Raw genomic sequence first — 22,947 nt, forward strand, 5'->3', positions numbered from 1 at the left:
TTTTTTACTTTCTATTTTTAGGTTAGGGTTTTTCTGATTTATTTTTAGAAACTAGTTTACTTTCCTACTTTGTTCTTAGAAACTAACTTACTTTTTATTTTTAGAAACTTTCCTAATTTGTTTTTAGAAACTAGGTTGCTTTCTTATTTGTTTTTTTAGAAACTAATTTGGTTTCCTTTTTCTTATGCAGGATCCCAATATAGAAACTTTTAATTTGGTAACTTCTTTTTATTTCTAGATTTCTATTTCCTTTTTACCTTTTAGGTTTAGGTTAGATTCTGAAATTGAGGGTTGAGAGTGTTTCATATCCAAGTGGGTTCGTGACAACACCCGACGTCTCTTGAGTGAAAAAGGATTGGTTAAGAGGTTATCTATCCATCATGCTTGGTTTAGGGTTTAGGAAATCTAGGATGAGAATGAGGTGCATCAAGCACCCCTGCCTCGTACGTTACGAGATTATTTACAACTGACGTGGGTGAGCACGCCCTCATGCTTGGTTTTTTCAGAAAATATGGGACATATGGATATCAAGCCAGGGGTGATCCAACTCCTTCTAAAATTTCATGGACTTGAATATGAAAATCCATATTTACACTTGAAAGAGTTTGATGAGATCATAGCCACTTTATATTTTCTTAACATGTCCGATGACACAGTCAGGCTGAAACTCTTTCCATTTTCTTTGAAAGAGAAAGCGAAGACGTGGTTGCATTCGCTACGTCCTCGATCTATTAGTAGATAGAACGATATGATAAGGGTGTTTATAAAGAAAATTTTCCCACACCATAAAACGAACACCCTCAGAAAGTCAATCATGAACTTCTCCCAAAAGGAAGATAAAACACTCTTCCAATGTTGGGAGCGGTTCAAGGATCTTGTCAGTTCATGCCCACAACACGGTTTTGAAATGTGGCACATTACACACTTTTTCTTTGATGGACTGACATCCTCCATGCGCCAATTGGTCGAGACAATGTGCAATGGGGAATTCATGAACAAAAATGTCAATGATGTGTGGGATTATTTGGATAGACTTGCTGAAAACACATAATCATGGGACGTCTCCTCAAAATCGAGCACCACCTCTAGGCCCGCTCATTCAAAGGAGAGGGGCGGAATATACCTTCTGAAAGAGGATGATGATATCAATGCTAAGTGGCTAATCTCATAAGAAAATTCGAGGTCATGGAACTAAAGAAGGATAAAGCTAAGGAAACTGTTTATGGTATTTGTGCTTGCAACATTCACACAACTAAAAATTTTCCACCTCCTTTTCAAGAGGTACTAAATGAGCAATCTAATGCCGTGAATAATTACCAGAGGTCTTTCAATGGACCTATCTCTAATACATACAATCCTAGTTAGAGAAATCATCCAAATTTTAGTTGGAGGAATGGACAAACTGCTACTCCTCAAGGATTCCCTAATCAAATTCCAAATTAAGGAAAACCTCACGAGGAACTGGTTCAAAATTCCACACAAATTCAGCAGCTGACCCAGGCATTATGAGAACTTACAAAATTTATGCAAAAGATGGATTCACGTGTTACGGTTATAGAGAAGGTGATGCTTCCTACTCAACCTCTCCCCAATCCTAAACCGCAATACGAAATAAGTGATCTAAGCTCTTCAAATCAAATGGGGCAAGCTAAGTCTATCACCACCCTTAGGAGTGGGAAAACAATTGAGAAATCTATTTCATTAAGGGTTGAAAAGTCTAAGGACCCAGAAATAGATGAAACTGATAGACCTAGCACTGCTCCACAAGAAATGGAATCGAAACTTCAAGGCAAGCCGATTGCACCATTCCCCTAACGGTTGATTGCACCAAAACCTCTCTCTAACCCTTAGGAATTCTAGAGGTGCTGAAACATGTGAAGGTCAATATTCCTCTATTAGATGTTGTTAAACAAATACCCTCATATGCCAAATTTCTAAAACATTTGTGTACGACCAAAAGAAGGCAAAGTATTCAAAAAAAAATATTTTTAACAGAAAAAGTGAATGTCATCCTAAAGCAAGATATGCCACAGAATTACAAAGATCCTGGTAGTCTAACCATTACTTGTGTAATTGGGAATTACCGTATTGAGCACGCACTTCTTGACTTAGGAGCGAGCGTAAATCTGATTCCATACTCGGTCTACGAACAACCGGGTCTAGGTGAATTAAAATCCACCGGAACCACATTACAACTTGTCGATCGCTCAGTTCATGTACTGAGAGGGATATTTGAGGATGTATTAGTTCAGGTTGACAAATTCTACTACCTAATAGATTTTATCGTCCTGGATACTCAACACATCGTGGACATGAGCACTAAAATTCCTGTCATTCTTAATCGCCCATTCCTTGCCATATCAAATGCAATCATCAATTGCAGGAATAAAGTCATGAGTTTGTCATTTGAAAATATGATATTATAGCTAAATATCATTTTCAATACAGGCAAACAGTTAGAGGATGATGATGATTCCCACGATATTAACCTGATTGACTCTTTTGTGGAAGATAGAACTTTCTGACTTTATCCTCTAACCCTCTAGAGACGTGCCTGGGCTACTCCCATGATTTAGAAGATGATATGATTAGGGAGATGAGAGTCATGCTGGATACCATGCTGGTACTTGAAGTCAACCGGTGGAGGCCACAATTTGAAGAATTAACCCAAACTGATGTAGTGTCTCTACCGTCTAACCTCAAGGCACCAAAGTTTGACCTAAAACATTTACCTTCTAATTTGAAGTATGTCTATTTAGGTCAAGACAAGACATACCCCATGGTGATTTCTTCCCACCTTGAGCAAGAACAGGAGAGTATGCTTATTTCTACTCTCATTGAGCACAAGGGGGCCTTTAGATGGTCGATTGTGGACCTCAAGGGAATTGACCCTTCGATTTGTACTCAGTGCATTTATCTAGAAGATAATGCAAAGACCTCCCAACAACCACAATGTATATTAAACCGAAACATGAAAGAAGTGGTTAAGGCCGAGGTTCTTAAGCTATTAGATGTGGGTATCATGTACCTTATATCGGATAACCAATAGGTGAGTCTAACTCAAGTGGTTCATAAGAAGTCCGGAATCACCATAGTAACCAATGCCAACAATGAACTCATGCCAACTAGAGTTACTACTGGTTGGAGAATGTGCATTGATTATAGGAAATTGAATATCATCACAAGGAAAGACCACTTTCCTTTACCCTTCATTGATCAAATTTTGGAAAGGCTAGCTGGTCACTCGTATTATTGCTTCCTTGACGGGTATTCGGGCTACAAACAGATAGAGATAGCCCCTAAAGATTAAGAAAAGATCACATTCATATGTCCCTTTGGTGCCTTTGCTTATCGAAGGATGCCATTCAAACTGTGTAATGCCCCCACCACTTTTTAGCGATGCATAATGAGTATTTTTTCTGACATGGTGGGGTAATATTTAGAGGTCTTCATGGATGACTTCTTTGTCTTTACTCCATCATTCAACGATTGTTTGGAGAATCTTAAATGTGTGCTAATGAGTGAGTCCAACTCAGGTGGTTCCTAAGAAGTTCGGAATCACCATAGTAACCAATGCCAACAATGAACTCGTACCAACTAGAGTTACTACTGGTTGGAGAATGTGCATTGACTACAGGAAATTGAATACCGTCACGAGGAAGAACCACTTTCCTTTGCCCTTCATTGATCAAATTTTAGAAAGGCTAGCTGGTCACTCGTACTATTGCTTCCTTGATGAGTATTCGGGCTACAACTAGATAGAGATAGCCCTGAAGATCAAGAAAAGACCACATTTATATGTCCCTTTGGCACCTTTACTTATTAAAGGGTGCCATTCGGACTGTGTACTGCCCCCACCACTTTTTAGCAATGCATGATGGGTATTTTTTTAACATGGTGGGGCAATATTTAGAGGTCTTCATGGATGACTTCTTTGTCTTGAGTCCATCCTTCAGCGATTGTTTGGAGAATCTTAAATGTGTGCTGAAGCGATGTGAGAAAAAGAACTTGGTACTAAATTGGGAGAAGTGTCATTTCGTGGTTTCTAAGGAAATTGTCCTTGGACATATCATCTCCTCCAAAGGAATTGAGGTAAATAAGGTTAAGATTGATCTTATCTCTAACTTACCTCCACCCAAGAATATAGGAGATGTGTGATCCTTCTTAGGACACGCTGATTTAACAGAAGATTTATAAAAGACTTTAGTCACCTCTCTCGTCCTTTATGCAATCTACTTCAAAAGGATGTACCATACGAGTGGACTGAGCAATGCCAGGAAGCTTTTTCTAAGTTCAAGAGCATGTTAACCACCGCACCGATCATGCAGCCACCCGATTGGAACCTTCCTTTTGAGATTATGTGTGATGCGTCCGACTATGCTTTTGGGGAAGTGTTAGGCCAGAGAAAAGAGAAGAAGCCCTATGTTATACACCACGCAAGTAGAACTTTAAATCCTTCTCAAGTGAACTACTCTATTACGGAAAAGGAACTCTTAGTCGTAATGTTTACTTTAGACAAATTTAGGTCCTACTTGATCGGATCATCATATACACAGATCATGCGGTGCTCAAGTATTTTCTTTCTAAGAATGATGCTAAGCCTCGCTTGATAAGATGGATCCTCCTACTCTAAGAATTTGATTTATAAATAAAAGATAAAAAGGGAGTAGAGAATGCAGTGGTTGATCATCTTTCCCGCCTTGATCTCTTTGATTCCCTTGAGATGACACATATAAATGAGATGTTCCTTGACGAACAATTGTTTAAAGTCTCCCATTCATCTTGGTTTGCAGATATTGCTAATTATCTAGCCACAGGTTTCACATTAGCACATCAAACTGCATAAGATAAGAAGAAATTCTTCGCTAAGGTACGCAAGTTCTTCTGGGATGATCCATATTTATTTAAATATTGCCTAAACCAAATCTTAAGGAGATGTGTGCCAGAAAATGAACACCAAAGTGTCATCTCCTTCCGTCATTCTCAAGCCTGTGGTGGTCACTTTTCTACTAAAAAACCATGACTAAAATTCTGTAGTATGGCTTTTACTGGCCCACTATGTTCAAGGACACTTATGATTTTTGCAAAGCTTGTGAGCGTTTTTAGAAATTGGGAACATTGTCCCATCGAAATATGATGCCTTTGAACCCCATTCTGATCATTGAAGCATTTGATTGCTGGAGCATCGATTTCATAGGACCATTCCCCCAATCCTTTGGGAATTTATACATTTTGTTAGTAGTAGACTATGTCATTAAGTGGGTCGAAGTGATTCCGTGCCGGAACAATGATCAGTAGACGATCATTAAGTTTTTAAAAGAGGTTCACATTTTACAGTTTGGAACACCTCAGGCCATCATTAATGATGGAGGTTCACATTTCTGTAATAGGCCATTTGTAAATTTAATGAAGAAATATGGCATCTCTTATAAGGTGAGCACTCCATACCCCCCACAGACAAGTGGGCAAGCTGAGATTTTCAACAAGGAGATTAAACACATTTTGGAAAAGACAGTTAATCCTAACCAAAATGATTGGTCAATCTGATTGACTGATGCTTTATGGGCTTACCATACTGCATTTAAGACCTCTATTAGAGTTGGAACATAGAGCCTACTGGGTTATCAAGAATTTAAACTTCAATTTGGACAACACTGGCTCGCTGCGCAAACTATAATTGAATGAACTCGAGGAGATCCGAAATGATGCATACGAGAACTTGAGAATTTACAAAGATAGGATGAAGGTGTTCCATGACAAGAACATCCTTCGGAAATCATTCTTAGTTAGTTAAAAAGTCCTTTTATACAATTCTCGATTACGTCTTTTTTCCTGGTAAATTCTGATCTCGTTGGACTGATCCTTTCACTATTACTAATGTCTATCCTCATGTGGCCATCGATATTCAGAATCCAAATAATGGTAATATTTTCAAAGTGAATGGACATCGATTAAAACCATTTGTTGAGAAATTTAATTAAGGGGATATGTAACATCTTGGAAAAATTCGTACAAGGACCCGAGTACCACCTCAGGCAGAAATCACCCAGGATCAAAACTTTTAGAAAATTAGGATTATGTTAGCAAGTGATAAACTAGAGTGCTTATGAAATTAGCACTAATCGCTTTAAATATGATCTGCAAGACCAAAAACAGGTAGAATCATTGACGTTACATTACCCTGAAATGTAAAATCCATCTCAAAACCCTGTTGCTCTCGGGAGCACACCGAAATTCTGTATCGGACCTGGACCGCACGTCGAAAGTCTGATTACCCTGAAACTATACGGATATGGCCGCATTACTGGACTTGACAACCCCCTCAGAAATCAAGTCCTAAATGTGTCTAAAAATGTACAACTTGAGCCCGGAGCGAATAGTGCGAGAAACATGAAAATATTTAGAAATAAAAATCTGAATTTAAGTAATCTGAGTCGTGTCGCTTATGGGCCAAATATAAGGATTCAGACCATCAGAATCTGACCCAAATACACCCTCAGATCAGGAGAAATGTCTCACACATGTCGATGTACTTGTGGCCCTGATCGAGTGACCGTGACCGTTGAACTGAAACTGGTCCGCCACGGCTGATCTGTAAATCTGATCGGGACAAAAACTCAGCTTGACCTAGATCCATGGTCAGGGAGCTTAAGTCCGACCGCATGTGGAAAAGGGGCCAGCAGAAGTGCTCCGTTGGACCGAAACGGCCCATATTTGGATATAACCTAAGTATACCTTGGCCTTGGGGCTATTCCCATCAAACCTGGGCCTATATAAGGACCTTAAACCCTCTCTCATTCACTCTATACAAATTTGAGAAAAACCTTAGGAGAGAGAAGAGAGTAAAGAGAAAGAAAGTGAGAGAAAACATGGAGAAGATTCCTGGTATTCTACCCTGCCTCTTCCCGTGCTTATTCATCGCTACCGGATCGCTATTCCGGCGAATTCCATTCCACTTTTGGGTAAGAAAACCTAACCCTAATCTATTTTAGGGTTTCTGATAATGTAGGTTATCAAATAGTTAACCTAATTTATCCTATAGGTTGCCAAATTTGCCTTAGGCAAAGACTTAGCTTTAAACTGAGTTCATTACAAGTCTACCGGCGAAAGGTGCGGACTATAAACGTATAGTTTATGGTTTTCAAGGCTTTCAATATCGGTTAATGGTTTATTATTGATGTGGGTGTAATTTTACATACCAAATGCGATGTTTGTATCGCGTTTCTGATATATTTGAACTATATTGAGTTTAGTGTATTCCATGTATATGTAGAAAGTATCGTATACGTATGAAATTTAAACATGTGTTTGCCATGATAAATTGTCGTATGTTTGTACTAATTGTATATGTAACAGCTCCTTGGCGAAAGGATTTGTCCTAATATATGCTATTACCAACATACGTCATGTATGTCGGAATATGTAGTCTAAGTGTTTGTACAAATGTCTGAATGAACAAGTGTGTAATCTATTGTTTATATGGGCGTTGAGAAGAGATTCTCAACTACCTTAACGATGTGTATGATTTCCTCCATTTAACTTACATTCTTTGAATGTTTTACTTAGACACTGCTTATGTGTGTTAAAATCCATCAAATGCTCACATGCTTGTATGAATGAAATTGTTGATTCATTACTGTTCTGTTTTGCTTGTATGATTATCTGTTATAATTGAATGTGTTTGGGACTACGAAATAGTCCAGGCAATCGGTAACAGGTACTGAATAGGTGGCTGAGGTTGTTTCGCCACATAGGACGTTATCGATGAATCCGAGCCGTACTTGGGATGTCGGCAGTGGTTAGGCCACACGGAGTGCTTACGCACTTCATGTCGATTAACTCAATGTGCACTCGTACTAATCGAGCTCTTCAGGTAACCCAATTGACCCGATGTATGTTCACCATGTATGGACGCTACTGCTTGAATCTAAGGTACCAAACTCACCAGTGAAAACCCTTTTAAACCTTGGTACCTCGATCCGCTAAGACTCATGAGCCGGGCATGGTGGTATGGGACACTGTGGTCGAGCTGTCGGCCTACGCTGGGGTGACGAGCCTCCCCGTAGTGACCAGTGAGCAACCCAGACTTATGAGCTGAATACGGTGGTATGGGACACTGTATTCGAGCTGTCGGCCTACACTGATAAGGTGATGAGCCCTTTATAGTGACCTTGAGCGTACACTAAGACTGCGTAGAGGCGACGAGCCCTTACGTAGCAACAAGAGTACACTAGGCCTGCATTGATAAGGTGACGAGCCCTTTGTAGCGACCTAGAACCGTATCATCGTATGAGATTTACTAGGATTGACGACCCTAGAATGAATCATTGTTTGGGAATTGATATAAGGGAGGTACCTTAGCTTCCCAATCCTGCTGTATGAAAAGGACTAATAATAACTTAGTAATCACGCTCATGCACTGCATTACGTGTGCGTTTGACGTAGCAGATCAAGTACTGTGGCACTGTTTCATGCGCGATCGTAAGATGAACTCACTGAGGGAGCGCAGGCAAGGGCATGCATCATTATTCATATCATTCTCGCATCAATTACAGTACTTAGGGATGCTTACTTGTATTGCGTTATCATTACTGCTTGACTGAATTGATAACATGTTAACCTTTGCTTTATTGTTCCACTGAGTTGATCACTCACTCCCACGTTCTAGAACGGTGTTCTGAACACCCACCAGACTCTGTCTTAGTTGCAGATGATGATGTGACTCAGGAGGCGGAGCCTGATTTTTATGATGATGAGGACGAGTTCTCTTATATGCAGTTCTCTGGGGGTTTCGCTTAGGCTATCCGGATCAACGAGGACACAGGGTTTATTTTTGTAGTTGAACTATTTTGAACTATTACTTGTATATGATGACTCAGTGATGTATTCATACTCTGAAGAGTGATTGTGATCTTTTGGTTCATACACGTTTATATACATTTTTCAATCTTCCGCTTGCGTTATATGAATTGATCTGGAGTATGAATTACTATTTTGGTATAATCCTACTCATGATTAATGCACTAACACAGACAACATTAATCATCATTATTTATGTTACATAAGTGATGCGTTGGAACTCGTGGTTTGAGTTTATGCTCGACCCCCGATTTTTAGGGTGTTACAAGTTGGTATCAGAGCATGATTTGGATTAAACTGGACCTGGGTTATGATCACACAATGCACGCTGATGCCACCTTAGCGTAGGAGGGTGAGAGATAAATCTAGAAACAATGCAGGATTCCCAGTTGCACCAATCGGTGAAAGTTTACTAAAAATGATCGCCGAGATCGAGTCCGTGCACACTCTTGATCACACACAACAACCCCAAATCACTTCTAGACCGTCCATCGACGGGTTTAGACCGTGTATCATCCCATCCCAGCTGTTGAAAATCTGGTAAACTTAAATCTGTATCAGGTTCTATTCAAAGTGACCCAAAATGAGTCAAAACGGACTAGGGGCCCAATCGGGGCATTTCTAGAGGGACCCAGGGTGGGACCCACATCATTTTCTGACCTAGGGGATAGGAGGACCTCACCCAAATGGTGAGCCCTCGCCAAACAGTCCAGAGACCGGCGAGGCCTCACCACCCAGTGAGCCCGGACAGGCTGGGCCGGTCGGGCCTACTCTCCTAGGGCCTAGTGTGGCCCACTCCTCCACGGTTGGTCGTTTAAAACCCCTCTTAAATCGTCTTCCCTTCACAAGCTACCACTCCAAGCTTTCCTTTTCTTGAAATTTCTCTCAAAACCCCACAAAAATCTCTCTCCAAACCCTTTCTTCTTCAATTTTCGTGCACCCTCACTCTACCCATCTCAAAACCCACCTCTATTACTGATTTCTCTTTCTTTTCTTTTCATTTGAGCACTGAAATCCTTACCTTGAGTCTCAAATTCATGGAAGCCCCATCATTCCTTCTATTTTCCTCTTTTCTTCCATTTTCCATGGCCCTATTCGAGCTTATTATGGCCATATTTTTCATTTCTATCATTCTCTCTTTCATGGGGAAGAAGAGAGCTCCCATTAATAAAGCCGGGCCTAGTCGCCCAACCCGTTCAAGGAGGTCGAGAGGTGCCGCCGCGAGCACAACCGCCACTCGAGAGTTTCAGACAAAGCGGGAACTCGATCCCCAGGCTCCCGTTGGAAGGACTTTGTTAGCGGAGCTATCTTATGGAGTTTATGAGGGCTGTAGGATCCTTTTTGAAGCTCATGTAGATACGCAGCTATTTGGAGAATATCTCTTATTTGAGTGCTTAGAAGAGGCCGGGTGGGGTCCGCTATTTGAGGGCGAATACCGCGCAAATGTGGGTACTGTCCGAGCTTTCTATGCCCACATTTGAGAACCTTCACGGGAGCCATTGCAATTCAAGATCCCTTACGGAAGATATCGGGAGGCCACAATCAACGTTGCTTTGATATCCCGACTTCTGAACGTGCCCCTTAGCGAGGTTCATGCAAGTAAAAAGAATCTGAGTAGTGCGCATGAAAGGGATCACCGCATGCAGTTCCTTTGTGGTCGTTTGGTTGAATGACAGCCTAACCGAAGCCTTTTAGTGACCAACATGACGGACGACTTTCGCTTGCTTCACCACATCTGCACATTCAACGTCTATCCTAAGTGGAGCAATCGCAGTGAGTGCACGTGCCTGATAGTGGATTTCTTGTATCAGGTGGGGCAAGGAGAGAAGCTGTGTGTGCTTACATACATCTTGCGACAGATAGTCCTTATCGCACGTTCGAATAGAAGGACTGAATCACTCCCATTTGGCCGACTCATATGTAAGATTGCACATGAGTTTGGCTACAGACTTGGGGCGGAAAGGCCGGTACCTGTCCGTTACATCAATGAGATGACTCTTAATCCGATGGACATCGGGCCATGACGACGATAAGCTCTACTTGAAGAAAGTGAGGATGAGACTGAGAGCGAAGAGGAAGAGAGTAATGAAGAAGGTGGAGTTGAAATAGAAGAAGAAGAAGAGTAGGAGGAGGAAGAAGTGGAAGCTCATGACACGAGTGAGAGTTCTCCTCCTGCGGCACCGGAGCAGGGCACGGATCAGGCCGCCAGGGATGCCCATATAGCTCGACTTGAGGAGGGTCAAGCTGTCCTACGACAGGACATTATGGATATTCGGGGCCTTGTGAAACATAAGTTCAAGAATGTGACTCGCACTCTGAAATCTATCATAAGTTCAAGAAGGTGACTCGCAATCTGAAATTTATCCTGTGTTACTTGCAGGATAAGGGTGCCCCTCCTCCATCACCAGATTCTGACGAGTAGCCGCATATGTAGTCGTCCTTTGCCCTGTTTTGTTGCTTGTTATTGTGTGTAGCCGTTATAGGCGTAGTAATTTGGAAGTTGTTTTGTTGTTTGAAGCTTAAGTTGTATTAGCTCGCATGCTTTTCTCTGTCGCGATCCATGTAATGCTGCATCTCATGTAATTGTGACAATTTTGGTAAATGAAATGCATGCGGTCTCTTTTGCTATGAAGTTGTGTGGAATGCTTAAAGAATTATGTAAGGCTATGCTACATCTTACGTAAGTTGCACCCTATTTTGTATAGGGAATGCCACCTAAGGTCACGCAGAGCATGGCACGCCTCACACTTATTGATTCGATGGACCAGGCACCTCCCCAGAGTGATGGTCGTGCAGACCCTGGTTTGGGCCCGGTTTGTGAGACCATGCCTGAGCCTCGGCCTTCTACTAGTCCTACAGTTGGGCCGCCACCTTACACACCATCAATTCGTGATCAAACCGTGCGTCTTCTTTGACGCAGCATGAGCCTCAGTCGGCCCCACCTACTGATAGGTTGGAGCAGTTAATGATGATGATGCACCAGTAGCACCAGCAGCTCTTGACCACGATTGCAGGGGCCCTAGCTCAGGGTGGAAGTGCGACTCCACCTTCACCATCTGTACGTCCTGCTGAGACTGCGGGGCCTTCCGCTCAAGATGAGGGTGTGCCTTCACTTGCACCTGCTATATACCCTACGGGGAACTTGGGTATGAGTGGCCTCCTCGAGCGATTACAGCGCTTGCGACCTCCTACATTTACGGGTTCTTATAGACCCGAGAAGGCCGAATATTAGCTAGACCGCATCTCTAAGATGCTGAGGATGTTACATTGTACAGAGCCGGAGCAGGTTGAGTTAGCCACCTTTATGTTTGAAAAGGAGGCCAGCTTGTGGTGGGATAGTGTCCTGCGGACCGTTGAAGTTGATTATGTATGGACGTGGGCAGCTTTTGAGTTCCGCTTTCATGAGAAGTACTATCTCCAGACGTACCGGCACGAGAAAGAGAATGAGTTCTTGCGCCTCAGATAGGGAGGCATGTCAGTGACAGAGTACGAGCACCAGTTTACAGAGTTGGGCAGGTACATCCCTACAGTACTTGTTAACATGCAGATGCAGATGCGGCATTTTTCAGAGGGCCTGCGACCCAATATTCGCTTGAAGATGTGCCGTGATAACATACCCTCCTATGCTGAGTTAGTATACATGTCTATGCGGGCGGAGCAGGATGGGGATCGATTGTCACGTTCTCCTGGGCCTATGATCCTTAGGCCACAACCAGATATGCCGAGCAGGCCATTCCTCGGCAAGAGATCTAGTACCGACTCCCCTCCTAGGATCGCAGTGCCACCAGTTCCGATGAGGCCACCTGGTGTGACATGTACGTACTGCGGGAGATCAGGTCATTCTGCGGAGAGCTATTTTGCACGCATGAGAGATAGTGGGTTCTCACCGCCACAGAGAATCGACCGTCCTCGCCCTCAGGCTCTATCTCCACCCCTACAGATAACACCTGCACATCCTTCTTTCAGGTCCCCTGCATCTCGATCTAGGCCACCTTAATGGCCTATGACACCTCAACCTAATCGTTTTCAGCAGGCTCGAGTGCATTCACTTACAGCAGAGGCATCAGAGGTAGCACATCCACCACCTATGGCTTTTGAAGTTACAACACATATCCAAGGTACTCCAGTCTTTTTATTAATGGACACCGGGTCCACTGTCTCTATCATATCGTGCGCAACAGTTAAGCGGCTAGGCTTGGAAACTAATCCTATGGTTGGGGTCAGAATCCTTACTGCCATAGGGACTTTCTCGGACAACACTCCTCGACTTGATTGTCACCCCATTACATCACTATGATGTCATTCTCGGTATGGATTGGCTCACAGAGATGAAGGTAGAGATCGACTGCGATTGTAGAGTGGTGACAGTTTATGAACCAGAGGGCATGACCTTTACTTTTCCGGTGCAGGTCAGTTGCTCCTATCGCATTGATTGTTATGTTTTTATGCTGGAGGATGCTCATGGTCCAGCGCTTGAGGACACTCCTGTGGTCCAAGAGTTCTTAGACGTGTTCAGGAAGATACCTGGACTACCCCCTCAGCGCGAAATTGATTTCACCAATGATTTAACGCCTGGTGCGACGCCCATTTCACTTCCGACCTATCGCATGGTTCCGTACGAGATGGAGGTGCTGAGGAAACAGATTGATGATCTATTAGATGCTGGTTTTATACGAGCCAGTGTGTCTCCATGGGGAGCGCCAGTATTGTTTGTAAAGAAGAAGGATGGCTCACTGTGATTGTGTATTGATTATCGCAGGTTGAACCAAGTAACGGTGAAGAACAAGTATCCTTTGCCTAGGATAGATGATCTGTTCGATCAGTTGAAGGGGGCAAGGTATTTCTCGAAGATTGACTTGCAGTCGGGTATCACTAGTTGCACGTCAGGGATGAAGACGTGCAGAAGACGGCTTTCAGGACCAATTTTGGACACTATGAGTTTCTCATAATGTCGTTCGGCCTCACGAATGCTCTGGCTGTGTTCATGGACTTGATGAACATGGTATTTCGACAATTTCTGTTCCGATTCGTCATCGTGTTTCTTGATGACATCCTTATATACTCCAAGAGTCGGGAAGAGCATGAGGAACACCTGCGAGCAGTCTTGGATACTCTGAGAAAGAACTAGTTGTTTGCACAGTACAAGAAGTGTGATTTCTGGAAAGAAGAAGTCAAGTTTCTAGGACATGTGGTGTCCAGAGAAGGGATAGCTATGGACCTTGCTAAGGTAGCCGCAGTTCAGGACTGGAAGCAATCCGGTTCGGTTACTGAGGTGAGGAGTTTCCTTGGCCTGGCAGGTTACTATCGCCAATTTATTTGAGATTTCTCGAAGATAGCTAGACCTTTATCTCAGTTGATACGGAAGGATCTGAAGTTCGCCTGGAATGAAAAGGCGGAAGCATCTTTTCAGGAGCTGAAGGATAAGTTGACGTCCGCCACTGTGCTAGTATTGCCAGAGCAAGGGGTCAAGTATACGATATACACGGACACGTCTCGCATCGGTTTGGGCGGTGTTTTGATGCAGAAGGATAGGGTTATTACCTACCTGTCACGACAGTTGAGGAAACACGAGGAAAACTACCCTACACATGACTTGGAATTAGCTGTCGTTATCTTTGCCTTGAAGATCTAGAGGCATTACCTCTATGGAGAGGAGTTCGAACTCTTTTGTGACCACAAGAGCCTCGGATACATATTCACTCAGCGGGACCTGAATATGAGGCAGCGACGATAGATGGAGACACTGAAGGACTTCAAGTTCAAAGTCTCTTACCATCCTGGCAAGGCCAACCTTGTGGCAGACTGTAACACTCCATACTTTCAGTACTCGGGTGTCACCACGTAGATCCAAATTTGCTTACATATATGCAATTACCCACATAATTTACCTTACACGTCACTATCCAACATCCCTCAATTTATATATCCATCTTAACCCTTAGATTTTAGACTATGACAACTCACAACATCATAATAAGATTTGGAATCAATCTGTCCGTTTGACTATCACAAGTTGAACTGTATTTAAATAAATGAAAATCTTATTTGTATAATCTTGAGTGTGATGACATCTCATCATACACCTATTTAGTACAATTGATCTGTATGAAACCAATGTAGAGATCAAAATCACAAGATCCACGATTCATCAGTTTATAACGCCCCGTACAAAGATCCATCCTATTCAACTCCCAAATTTCACCTAGACATTCATTTAGACCCCTAGAGTTATCAATAATGAAATACTAGACAATCTAATCGTTAGATTGGTTTATAATGATCCTAACTCCTAATGACCTATAGTATGGCCCATAACATGAATTATATATATAGTGTGCAGACAATGGTAATAATAATAAAAAAATGATATAAATACATATATATATATACACAACAAAATAAATGAAATAAAATAAAATTATTATTATTAAATGGGTAGTAACAAGTCTTGAAGATGTGGACAACCCATAGGGTCACTTTAGCCATTGACGATCGATTTGGGGTAAATCTGATCACCAGGACAATTATAATCATCAGTTAAGGGTCAAGATATGGTTGGCATGGCCCACCTGGGTCTCACCATTTACTCGAAATGGGCCAAGGTCCCTATGAAGGGTTCCCAATGCGAATGGATGGTATGGATTATGATACTGACATCTCAACGAGCCCCTATACAACGCATGTACACAAAAAGAACACTTAGGTGCGAAGTACACCAAACTCTTTAGCTCGGTCAGATATGCTTTGACCAACCATTTTACAAACCACAAATATCTCCCGTCAACAGACGTTTAAACCGACTGTGTTTGAGCTCTTAGGTGGCCCACCACGGCCACTTTCTGAGCCATTCAAGCCGTCCAATCTCTTCATGGGACCCACACGAACAAAATGGTATAGCCGTTTGATCATTGGTAAGCGGCGGAGGGAGATTGAATGCCCCAGTCCATCCCGGCCAAGAAATCGCCCGACCAAGAGCCTGTGGTAAGAAGGAAGAGGGGACCGCCCTTCCTCTTTGGGAAGGACGAATCTCAGTCGTCTAAGAGGGAGAGCAAGCTCAGTCGTTCTCTCTCTCTCCCTCTATCTATAAGAAGGGTCCTGTAGCCCTATGAAATTTCATCGAAAGCAGGTAGAAAGAGAGTAACAGTGGGAGAGAGAAACAGGGAGTCGTTCTCTCTTGTTATGGGTTGAATACAGAGTCGGCAATCACCCACCTCAGGTGATCCTTCTCTTTCCCTCTCTTTATAAGTTTTAGTTAAGTTTGGGTAGCAGTGGCTGGACCGATATCATGCCAAACAATGGCTGAGTGTCGGCCCAGCAATGGCAACCGTGGAAGACTGATGGAGGACCGAATGACGACGATACATAAAGGCCAAATGGAACTCTATTTGAGACGAGAATCGTGCTTCAAACTGGCCTGTTTGGGGCTCTGTTTTGAGCTCTCTGTAGAGTTTCAAAACTAGCTCAGAGGGTAAGCCAATCAATGGCAATAGAACGGACTGTTAAGTCTGTCGTTGGGTCCCTATTTTGAACCGGAATTGAGCCAATCCATGACCCTGTTCCGGGCTGAAACCAACCCAACTAAAGCACAGTGTTGAGCAGGAGGCGTGCCTTAAAACAGGCCATTAATGGCGCTGGGAATAGCTCTCGAGCGGGGTCCACACATGAGGTGGAATCAAGCCAATCAATGGCTGAGAGTCAGTCCGAGGAAACCGAAAGTTTGGTCCCTGTTTTGGGACGGATCGGGCCATGCATTAGGACCCTGTTTTAAGCAGGATCTAGGCCAACCAATGGCCTTGAATCTAAGCTTCAACCCAGGCTAAATAAGGCCGATACAGTGACGCTTTGAGCTGAGTATTTCAACCCTGTTTCAGTCCGAGTCCAAGCCAAACAATGGCTGTGATATGGACCGAGATATCAGCTGATGAGGAACCCTGTTTGCGGCCAAAGCTGAGCCAATCTCCGCCTCCATTTAAGTCCGAAATCAGACCTAAGACGAGGTCGAGAAGCAGCCTATCTGGAGCTCTATTTAGAGCTGAAACCGGACAGTCCGACAAGCCATCAAATGGCCCTGTTTCGAGTACTGTTTAGGTTGGGAACGGGCGTTGATTTAAGCTCTTAGACTGGCCCTTGATCAGCTTCAATCTAGCCTCAAAGACTGATCAAAGTTGGGCCGTGAATGGGTCCCAAAACCGGACCCTGATCCATCTGCAAACCATCCGAAAGAACAGCTCCAAACGGCATGCAGGGAAGAAGCTCTTCACGTGCAAGCTAATGGGCTAGTCTTGGGCCCTGTGCAAATTGCAGGTGGGCTTCACTATGTTGGGCCACACATTGAAGAAGAATGGTGGGCTGTACGAATGCTGTGGCCGACCCTATTGCATATCCACACCGTCCTTTGTCTTGCCGGGTTGAGAGAAACCCATCTGCACCGTCCAGATCTGGACGAGTGGTTACTGGACACTTCAACGGTCCATAAATAAGTGTATATATTATATAAAATATACAATATACGTGATGCTATACTATGTAGGGTATACGCATATATGATACATGGGTGGATGTAAACGTGGTGGGCCCCACATGGGACCCACACGTGAAGTAAATTGTCGGTGCATGCATGCACCAGGGAGTGAAAACAGAATATATCAGTTCACGTACACTGATTGCAAAATTTTGAGATCTCCCCATGGCGTCGGCTTAGTCTGAAAGTTATATCAGAGCGACCGCGTCGTCGCTGCGGTTCCAACGCCGTGACTTGCGCACCGAACCGATACCCAGGCAAGAAGATGCCGATCAGCGTTTATTCCGAAGAAACACCGCGCGTTGCGGATTTCGAGGGAATCTCTACAATTAGTCCCATCAATCAACCATTAAAGCATCCCATACCTCAAGTACATCAACCCATCTCCACCTTTTACAAAAGTCCACCATTCTTTCCACCTCACCACTCCTCTTTTCCAAATTTCAACAACAACCATACCTCTTTTTACCATTTTCAACCCAAACCATCCCCCATCACTCCATCACCCATCTCTTTCTCTCTCTCTCCCTCCCTTTACAACTATCTCTCTTATTCTTTTTTTTCAAAAGAAAAATTCAATCCAAGAGAGAGCACCATGAGTCCCCCATGGTGAGAAAACTTCATTTGTGAGGTCCACCTTTCCCACCCCTTCATCTCTCATCTCAACCATCCATTTCTCATCTTCCACCATCAAAGGGTAGCCCAAGGAGCCAAGGAAGCCTAGGGAGCAAGAAGATCAAGTGGTGGGTGTCTTAATAGGGTAGATTTTCATTTTTTTAAGATGGACCAAGTGAGGCCAACCGATTAATGGTTTGGATCTCACTTTGGACCCTAAGATGTGGCCGATGGCCCACTTGGATCATCATGATCATTCCATGATGGGGCCATTCTCCATGGACCCCATCATGATGTTTATTTCCTTCCATGTTTAGGGTCATCTAGACCATTTATTTTAGTGGAGAAGGGATCTCCACCGTTGGATTTCAATTCCATGGACCCACTTGTAATGGGACCCACTTAATGTATGATTTAGTGCAAGGGAGGGCCCATAGTGCCGGGGTCCCTCCATCACACGGTCTCACTCTCTATATCTCTCCCTTTTTGTTTTATTTTTATTTTATTTTATTTTTATCTTGTTGTATGATGATAAGGTTGTATGGCCCGCTTGAATGGACCCCACCATGTAGTAAGTATTTTATTTGAGTGGGGCCCACCTTATATGTGTACTACCCACACCACTCATCAGTGGTGGCCCACCTGATCAGGCCCACCTCAAATGTCCAAACAGTCCAGCGTCGTCCCTGGACGCTGGACGTGTAAATGGAAAAAACACAAATATCAACTTTTTCCAAAGTTTTGGGGTGGCCTATTCATGTAGGCCCCACCTTGATGTATGTATTAAATCCACACCATCCATTCCCTTCCCAAGCCCTTTTTAGCCGTTGACCTGAAAGAAGGGATCCATCAGACCTTCAGGCGGGCCATACCATACCAAAAGGTGGTTTTCACCATTGAAACCTCCCCTGATGGGTTGTACACTGGAATATGTCCAATATTGGACTTGTTTTGCTCGTAGTGAGCCATAGAAGAACACTGGACGGTGTGGATTCACTAGATGTGGACCCCACCTGTAAAATCTGTGATTTTTCAAAAAAAAAAAAAAGGAAAAAAATCAACACAGCAGCCGTTGCTGCTGTGTGTCAGAAGGCAGCAGCGCTGCCTGCGCCAGCGGCGTCCGGGCGGACGGGCGTACCAGCAGCCCCTCACGGCTGTAACCGTGGGCCCCACCTTGATGTCTATATGCTATCTCAACCGTTCATCGGGTGGGCCACTACCTGACGTGGGCCCACCCCAAAAATCGGCTTGATCCAAGACTCGGGTGGCCCACATCAAAGGAAACAGTGGGATGGAACTTCTACCTTTGAAATTCCCTTGGGGTCCACAGAAGTTTTGGATCAGGGTGAAATTTCTTTTCACCCTTCACCTAGGCCCGTGTGGCCTCATCAACCGGTTGGATGGCATATCGACATTACAGTGGGCCCCACATGGAGCCCACATGGATGTATATGTTTGACCACCACCGTCCGCCTGGACGGTGGACGTAGCCCACTGTTATAAGTGTGTGGGCCCACTGTGATGAGTGTGTGGGCCCACTGTGCTGCGTGCGTGTGTGTATGTGTATATATATATATATAGATATATGTATATATATATATATATATAGATATATATAATATTATAGTTCATGTAATATTATATGTATATTATATACTATATTATATATATATATATATATAAATATTGTACTTATTTAGGTGAGGCCCATTTCAATTACTTATGGCCCATAATTGAGGCCCACTTTGATGTATTATGGGCCCATGGGTCAAGGCCCATTTGAGGTATTAAGGGCCCATGGTTTAAGGCCCATTAAGACATATTGGGGCCTATGTGTTAAGGCCCATTTGATGTGCATTTGGGGCCCATTGGTGTGGCCCATTTGATACACATAAGGCCCATAAGATTAGGCCCATTTGATACGTTCTAAAGCCCACAGTTTATAGTCCATTGCAATGCACATAAGGCCCATTGGTGCGGCCCAGTGATGTGGCCCACTTGATGAATACAAGGCCCATATGATATGGCCCATTTGACGTATTTAAGGCCCAATGGGACGTGCCTAAGGTCCATTGCAATGTACGATCCCAGCATGATTTATGTAATGATGTTTACGTCAGGACTATGCCTTGGGAGCAATGGTGGTTTGACGTCCACATTGCAAGTATAGTGTGGTTAAATGTCCGCATTCTGACATTCCCTAAGGCCCATTGTTAGGCTCGTGCGTAGGCCGTCTAGGCCCACCTTCGTTATGTACATCATCCATCCTATATAGCATGTTTAATTTCATGATTCATGATCATATGCATCATACGTATGCTTGATATGAGAAATGACTGATCATAGCATAGCCTTCGGGCAGATTGTTTAGGGGCTCCCGTACAGGGGGTGTTGCCCTACATGAGCGCACGATACGCGCAGGATTGCTGTATGACTGGGTAGTGTGATTCATGCATTTGCATTGTGTGATATTGTCACTGTACGCCCTAGCGACATCAGGGCCATAGCCTCCACAGACGCATCGTGGTTGGCAGGATTGGATACCGGAAATACTGTTCTACATGGGGTGCGATAGATATCCCTGGGTGAAAGTCCCTAAACCCTTATGGTACCAGGAGGTTGCTCCAACGTCTAGACCGAGTGGGTGCATGAGCGCTGAGTGCCGATTACCAGACGGTTGCGCTTTCCACTGTGTCGTGGTCGGTTGGAAGGGGGTGCGGCCTTACCCGCCTGAGAGTAGGGGGCAATGCTAGGCTGAGTCTGACCAGCTCGAGGAATGGGTCCGCTATTGACGAGCCGAGCCCGATGTTGGCAGGCGGATAGTGAGGTCTTTTCCACTCACCTTATTGCGCGCGATGGGGCGGCAATCTGGCTTGGAGTGTACTAGACCCCGGTGATATTCCAGATTTGAGCCGTATTGACATGTGGACTTAGATGAGGATTTGTATGCTTGACTTGCATTCTGCATTGCATGGCCTTGGTATGGCCGACATCATTCTTTGCACCGCATGGCCTTGGTACGGCTAATGGGATTCTTAGCATTCATCAGCATGTTCCGCATTACTCTGATACTGCATGACTACATTATCACCTTGAGCATACACTTTCACCACCCTCTAAGCTTTCTATAAGCTTATGCACGACCGTTGCGTGCAGGTGACGTTGGATCGCAGCAGCGCTGAGGCTTGGACGCGTGGCTGATCTTCTTTTGGAGTTTTGGTCTATCTTCATTGTATTTCCCTTATGCTCATTGTACCTGTAAAGTTTTTGATTATAGTGGGAATGTGATGGAGTTTTTGGTTGTGTTTGTGGGTTATGCCTTTGGTTATGCTTATTACGAATCAAACTGATGTTGAAAATCCTCCTTGTAGCATCCCAGGATCGGAACCTGGCGAATGGGCGCTGTGAGCCGAGATGCTATACTATGTAGGGTATACGCATATATGATACATGGGTGGATGTAAACATGGTGGGCCCCACATGGGACCCACACGTGAAGTAAATTGTCGGTGCATGCATGCACCAGGGAGTGAAAACAGAATACATCAGTTCACGTACACTGATTGCAAAATTTTGAGATCTCCCCATGGCTGATGAATCTGGAAAATCTGAATGGTCCACTTGGAGCAGAACCTCATAAAACCCCCTCGTTCCCATTTCTACCTTGAACCAAAACTTGGGTTAGCCATGATTAATGAAAACAGTTTCTTCCCTTAAACTGCATTTATCTTTGCTATGGCCCACCTGAATCTTAGATCAGGATGAAAATTTACCCCATAAGGTTTGTTGGGATTCCACATCTTATGAACCATTCAGATTCGACACCCACGTCACATGTGTGAAGGTGCACACGTGCCTAGGTGCATAGGTGGGCATGCCTCATATATTCATGCATGATGAGTCCTGCACGTGTGGAACCCACATTTGTGCACACTAAATATAGACCGTCCAAGGTCGGGATGCAGTGCACCTGGACACACATCCACACCGTCCACCCAGAGCTCATGTGATACATGTATAATATACACATATATGTACATACGTACCGTAGGTTGCAAATATCCTATACATGACGTATATGAGGATACACTGTGTGATGTACATGAAATAAAAGTAGTGTGCTAGCTCACCCATATGACGGTGGGCCATGTATGTGGGCCCCACCATGATATAGATGCTTATCTGCACGTCTGTGCAATGGACCCCACCAACTAAATAACCATATATTGTGTCCACTAGTTAGAACAAGTATTGACGGGCCTAGGTTCCTCTCAAATGAGGACTAGACCATCAAGATTTGGGCCTTTCGACCAACCATGGCGTCCTGGAACCTTAGGACTTATCAGTTAATGCAAGGGATTTCTCTAGGAATCTGTTCAAGTGACGCAGAGACGCTAGCTTCTCGAGAGGGCTCACACCAAAGACACCCTACAACGTATCTAGTAATGATTCTTCCCCTTGAGCTTTCCATCTTCTCATTAGCTTAAGTGATAGTTTTTATTTAAATTCATAATTGATATCTCCCTTTATAATCACATGTGTTAGCTGGAGAAAATTGAATTGATGTATTACATGCTTTATGATTATCCTGTATAATTGTTCATGCTTGTGGATTTCTTTTTGTGGATTGCTTATGGAACTTAAACTAGTATATTAGTGGGAAATTCCTACATATGAATGTACACCCATACTTGGGATGTAACTTGACTAGTTGTGATCGTAATGGACCTTCAACTTGGTGGTTATTGAGTGATGGTCTAGATGGATCATTGATGTGGGCCTACCATCCAGGGTTGTTGTGTCTAATGGCTTTCAAGGATGGTCTTTTATCGCACAGTTCTGATACTCGCCCTATGTGGCCTATTTTGATATCTCCCTATGTGGCTTTGTTCTAGTATTTTTCTTATATGGGTTCGATGTTCTATTCTGTGCAACCATGCGATGGTAAGCCC

At 43.7% G+C, this 22,947-nt stretch overlaps 1 non-coding gene across 1 annotated transcript; it reads right to left on the bottom strand.

Annotated features, from left to right (window-relative positions):
• Window positions 1-796: 796 nt before the first annotated feature.
• On the bottom strand, window positions 797-903 carry LOC131228324 (small nucleolar RNA R71). The gene has a single exon (XR_009162832.1). It is a non-coding gene; the product is annotated as a small nucleolar RNA R71 (small nucleolar RNA).
• Window positions 904-22,947: the final 22,044 nt, after the last annotated feature.

Source organism: Magnolia sinica, chromosome 15 (genome assembly GCF_029962835.1).
Source record: "Magnolia sinica isolate HGM2019 chromosome 15, MsV1, whole genome shotgun sequence".
NCBI classification, from domain to species: Eukaryota; Viridiplantae; Streptophyta; class Magnoliopsida; order Magnoliales; family Magnoliaceae; genus Magnolia; species Magnolia sinica.